This window comes from Bos mutus, chromosome 1 (genome assembly GCF_027580195.1).
Source record: "Bos mutus isolate GX-2022 chromosome 1, NWIPB_WYAK_1.1, whole genome shotgun sequence".
NCBI lineage: Eukaryota > Metazoa > Chordata > Mammalia > Artiodactyla > Bovidae > Bos > Bos mutus.
In genome coordinates, this window is record NC_091617.1 from 131,175,164 (window position 1) to 131,181,163 (window position 6,000).

General features: G+C 42.3%; 1 pseudogene; it reads left to right on the forward strand.

Annotated features, from left to right (window-relative positions):
* The first annotated feature begins 3,623 nt into the window (after window positions 1–3,623).
* Window positions 3,624–4,532, forward strand: LOC102280549 (heterogeneous nuclear ribonucleoprotein A1-like; annotated as a pseudogene).
* Window positions 4,533–6,000: the final 1,468 nt, after the last annotated feature.

Consider the following 6,000-nt stretch of genomic DNA (forward strand, 5'->3'; position numbering starts at 1 on the left):
CTAGTTATGGCTCCCAGTACATGCATGTTCAGTGGATCTGTGGTGTCTGACTCTTTGTGACACTATGGACTATAGCCCACCAGGCTCCTCTATCCATGTCATTCTCCAGCGAAAATATTGGAGTGGGTTGTGGTGCCCTCCTCCAGGGGATCTTCCCAACCCAGGGATGGAATCCAGGTCTTCTGCATTGGCAAGTGGATGCTTTACCATTGAGCCACCTGGGAAGCCTATGGTTCCAAGAGGTTTCCTTTAACCCTGCCCACATCTTTTTAAATAGTCCCTTCATTAAATTCTCAACTATCCCCTGGATGTGCCATGCCATCGTTACCTTCCCACCTTTTTCCTACCATTCCAAGATACTATAACAGACTTTGACTTTATTGTGGCTGGGAAGGCTCATTTAAAAAAAAAAAGTGTCAAAGAAAGATGGGACCTTTAAAAGGTGAGATGTCTCCCAGACTCATCCTGATAGTTCTCAGGCTCTGGGCAGTCATCATGGTGGTCTCCCCACTGGGTTCCCCAGCCTGAGGGCATCAAAGACACTTTGAGTAGACCCAAGAATATGGTTCAGACTACTCACAATCAACATGTTCACAAAAGGGCTGGGGGTCATCTGAGTGCAAAGCATAGCGGAGCTTTTGGATGCCTCTTAATGTAGAGACAGTCTAGACCTTCATGGGGCAAGAGCTGGTGCCCTTCCAACCGCAGCTGGGCTGCTTTTGAATGAGGCAAAATCCTTGGAACACTTAAAGAGTCTTGGGCACAGTGTCTAAAAAATGTGTTTGAGAAGGAGCTGCTGAGTGAGGCAGTTGTCAGTGAGAGTCTCCAGCTGTTTCTGTAGAAAACCCAAAGAATGTTCCCTTTGGGAGGGAGAAATGAAAGGCAATAGTGAGTAGCAATTGCCCATAGCACTCATGTTAGCTGGGTTTCCTGACCATTCCTCTGACTTGTAAGGACAATCAAACTGGTTTAACTAACTTAATTTTTCCTCACCCCACCCCACCCTCTTAAACAAATCATACAGACAAAATAAAACACTGAGGAACTATCTTGACAAAATTTACTGAAAGGTAACCCCAGGAGTAGTTGTTTGCAAACAGAGTTAATGTCCACTATTTGTACTGAATACAAATGAGGCCAGAACAGAAAATTTAACATGTATTTTTGGCCTTTCATCAGTTTGAAGAGGAAGGATCCTTTGTTGTTCAGAAAGCAGCCTGGGCACTAACTGCTGATCTAGGTAAGGAGCAGAGGTATAGAAGCGAAAGGAGCCTCGGAAGGCTAGACTGATGCACAAAACTCAGCTAGAGCTTATGTTGCTCTTGAAGGAAGTGGGGGAGGAAGAGAACCTGAAAAGTTTTGAGAATCAGAGTGAGAAAAATGAAGATAGAGAGTAATCTGAGTTTAAGAGAGGTTTCTGGGAGGTTTGAGACAATAAAACTAGAAATTTAGCACAGCTGCCATTCTGAATGATACTGAGAGATACAGAGAAACAGGAAAAAGGATTTTTAGATATTTTGTTATGTGTATTAAGTGGAATTCTTCTTTTGTGCTATAATATTGAGAACTTTTTCTGGCAAGTGTCAAAAAGGCAAACTGATTTAACTGAAAAAAATATATAAATAGATAGCGGCAGGTATGGCTGGATCTAGGGTGCAAACAATGTTATCAAATATGGTCCTTCCCTCTCTGTTGCCTTCAAAGTGTTTATTCTCATGCAGTGATTTTTCCCCACCTCCTCACCTTTCCCCAGTGTTGAACCTATATTATCCTTATAGCTAATCATTCCAGTAGAAACAAAGTACATATTTCCTAGTAGTTCCAATAAAATCTTATTCTCACTAACAAACTCTGGGTTATATCCTCAACCATATGCTTTAGTCCAGAGGACAAAGAATGGGGGATGAGTCATTCTCCAAAGAAAAGTCAAAGTTCTATTATCAGAAAAAAACTGTAAAGTGATAGGCAGGTGGAAAATAGAACGTGTCCACTACAAGTTCTTCTCAAAGAAACTTCAGTTAAGATTTACGTTTGCTTTTTAATTTTTTGATATTAGAATTGCGTTTCTTTTGAAAATGACATCATGTTGACATGAGAAGCATGGCAGCTGAAATGTTCTTTCAACTAAAAAAATACAGTGAAATATCTTGCTGTTCCTACAGAAAGAGGTGCCAGAAAAGATTTTTTAAATATATTTTTGTTCTGAGTTTCCATATACATACAGCCTCTATTTAAAGGCCTCTTTTCTGATCCCGGGAAATGGTTCAAATTCCTGAAAGCCTGAAGAAGTAGCTAGAGTTCCTGATTACCATTGTGAAAATACATGTTTCCCCCATCAATGCCACCACAACTTCACTCTTGGGATTAGACACAAAGCCCAATACTTGTAGCACTCTGGGCTAAACAGCTAAGAATTGGTTTGCATATCCACACAGGGAGGCACACAATAACAACCCATTTGAGGAGCATTCAGATTTTCATTAACTCAAATGCTCCTCTGTAAGGGAATTCTCCAGGTAAGAATACTGGAATGGGTTGCCATTTCCTTCTCCAGGGGATCTTCCTGACCCAGGGATCCAACCCTGGTCTCCTGCATTGCAGGCAGATTCTTTACCAACTGAGCCACCAGGAAAGCCCCAAATACCTGGCACACCACCACAAACCTTGAAATATGTGCGACAACTTGCTGTCTCAAAGATCAAGCACTTGCGTTAGCCTTCAAATTGTGTACAAAACAAAGGGCACCAACAATATGCAGAGCTGTCTGTTTTCCCCTCAATCAGTTCTTTCTTCATTATCATTTAGTACCCTCTTACCACATTAGCTAGTGGCTCATCTGGTAAAGAATCTACCTGCCATGCGGGAGACCTGGGTTCAATCCCTGGGATGGGAAGATCCCCTGGAGAAGGGAAAAGCTACCCACTCCAGTATTCTGGCCTGGAGAATTCCATTGACTGTATAGCCAATGGGGTCACAAAGAGTCAGACACAACTAAGCAATTTTCACTTCACCACATTTGCTGACTACACCATTTACTAGCTCTGTGCTTCAGATGCCTTATCAGAAAAAGGGACAATGATAACCTAATACACAGGGGTGTTCTGAGGATTAAATTAATTAATACATGTAAAGTGTTGAGGAGGACAATGTTGGGCACTCAGTAAGCACTAAATTAATGTTTGCTTTTATGATTACAGGGGCCCAAAAGTACATCCCTCTCCATAAGTAAAACATGTGAAAAAAAAGTCTGTAGAGATCATGTCTGAAGAGAATGCTGTATAGGGAGAGTAGATGTTCATTCAGTTTCAGAGACCTTAAGGAAATTCAAATCCAGTGCTGAAAGACCCTCTATTTTTTTAAATATGAGGTAGAAATCTTGATTTATTTTCAGTTTTACCACAAGGCTTGATGGATCTTAGTTTCCCCACCAGGGATGGAACCCTGGTCCATAGCAGTGAAAACATCAAGTCCTAACCAGTGAAAACATCAAGTCCTAACCACTGCTGGACCACCAGACAATTCCCAGAAATCTTGATATTTAAAAAAAATGTATTGCTTTTCTTTTCTGCTCATGGATACTGCAGAATAATCATCGTAGAAGTTTACCCCCTTCCACTGATGTTATGTCTAAATCTGAGTCTCCCAAAGAGCCCGAACAGCTGTGGAGGCTCTTCATCAGAGGACTGAGCTTTGAAACAACCGATGAGAGTCTGAGGAGCCATTTTGAACAACAGGGAGTGCTCACAGACTGCGTGGGAATGAGGGCTCCGAACCCCGAGGGCTCCGAACCCCGAGGGCTCCAGAGGCTCCCAGTTTGTCAGGTAGGCCGCTGTGGAGGAGGTGGATGCAGCCCTGAATGCAAGGCCACACAAGGTGGATCAAAGAGTTTTGGGAACCAAAGTAGGCCATCTTGAGAGAAGATTGTCAAAGACCTGCTGCCCACTTAACTGGGAAAGAGTTTTGTTGGTGGGATTAAAGAAGACACTGAAGAACATCACATAAGAGATTATTTTAAATAGTACGGGAAAATTGAAGTGATTGAAATCACAGCTGACCAAGGCAGTGGCAAAAAAAGAGGCTTTTGTAACCTTGTTGACACTGACTCCATAGACAAGATTGGCATTCAGAAACACCACGCTGTGAATGGCCACAACTGTGAAGTAAAAAAAGCCCTGTCTTAGCAAGAGATGGCTAGTGCTTCATCCAGCCAAAGAGGTCGACCTGGTTCTGGAAACTTTGGTGGCAGTCATGGATGTGGTTTTGATGGAAATGACAACCTCGGTTGTGGAGGAAGCTTCAGTGGTCGAAGTGTCTTTGGTGGGAGCTGTGGTGGTGGTGGATTTGGTGGCAATGGGGATGGCTATAATGGGTTTGGTAATGATGTAAGCAATTTTGGAGGTGGTGGAAGCTACAGTGATCTTGGCAATTATGACAACTGATCTTCAAATTTTGGACCCATGAAAGGAGGAAACTTTGGAGACAAAAGTCCTGGCCCCAATGGTGGTGGAGGCCAGTATTTTGCCAAACCATGAGTAACTATGGCAGTGACAGAAAGTTTTAATTACTGCCAGGAAACAAAGGTTAGCAGGAGAGGAGAGCCAGAGAAGCGACAGGGAGGCTGCAGGTTACAACTGATTTGTGAACTTTCAGGCAAGCACAATGGTGGCAGGGTCTAGCTGCTACAAAGAAAGCGTGTTTTAGACAATACTCATGTGTATGGGCAAGTCAAAATTTATTTAAAACCTGCTTTGGTGGAGAAGCTGTTGTCTTCAGAAACCTTGGTGTAGCTGAACTGACAGTTACTGTGTAGTGACCTGAAGCTCACTGTTAAGAGGGTCACCCATACAAAATATTCCATTGTGTATATCTACCATATTTTCTTCATCCATCTGTCAGTGGACATTTAGGTCTTTTCCCTTAACTTGGTTATTGTAAATAGTGCTGCTATGAACACAGGGGTACCTGTATGTTTAAAAAAAATTATTGGAGTATAGTTGTTTTACAATGTTGTGTTAGTTTCTACCATACAGCAATATGAATCAGCTATACATATGTATGTATGTACATATACACACACATACATATATCTCCTCTTGTGTGATTTTCCTTCCCATTGAGGTCACTGCGGAGCATTCCCTGTGCTATACAGTAGGTTCTCATTAGTTATCTATTTTATACATAGTATCAATAGTGTATATTATCAATCCCAATCTCCCAATTCATCTCACCACCACCCCTTTCCCCCTTGGTTCAGTTCAGTCACTCAGTTGTATCCAACTCTTTGCGACCCCATGGACTGCAGCACGCCAGGCCTCCCTGGCCATCACCAACTCCCAGAGTTTATTCAAACTCATGTCCATTGAGTTGGTGATGCCATCCAACCATCTCATCCTCTGTTGTCCCCTTCTCCTCCCACCTTCAATCTTTCCCAGCATCAGGGGCTTTTCAAATGAGTTAGCTCTTTGCATCAGGTGGCCAAAGTATTGGAGTTTTAGCTTCAACATCAGTCCTTCCAATGAATATTCAGGACTGATTTCCTTTAGGATGGACTGGTTAGATCTCCTTGCAGTCCAAGGGACTCTCAAGAGTTTTTTCCAACACCACAGTTCAAAAGCATCAATTCTTTGGTGCTCAGCTTTCTTTATAGTCCAACACTCACATCCATACATGACTACTGGAAAAACCATAGCCTTGACTAGATGGACCTTTGTTGACACAGTAATGTCTCTGCTTTATAATATGCTGTCTAGGTTGGTCATAACTTTTCTTCCAAGGAGCAAGCATCTTTTAATTTCATGGCTGCAGTCACCATCTGCAGTGATTTTGAAGCTCTCCAAAATAAAGTCTGCTACTGTTTCTCCATCTACTTGCCATGAAGTGATGGGACCAGATGCCACGATCTTAGTTTTCTGAATTTTGAGCTTTAAGCCAACCTTTTCACACTCCTCTTTCACTTTCATCAAGAGGCTCTTTAGTTTTTCTTTGCTTTCTGTCATAAGG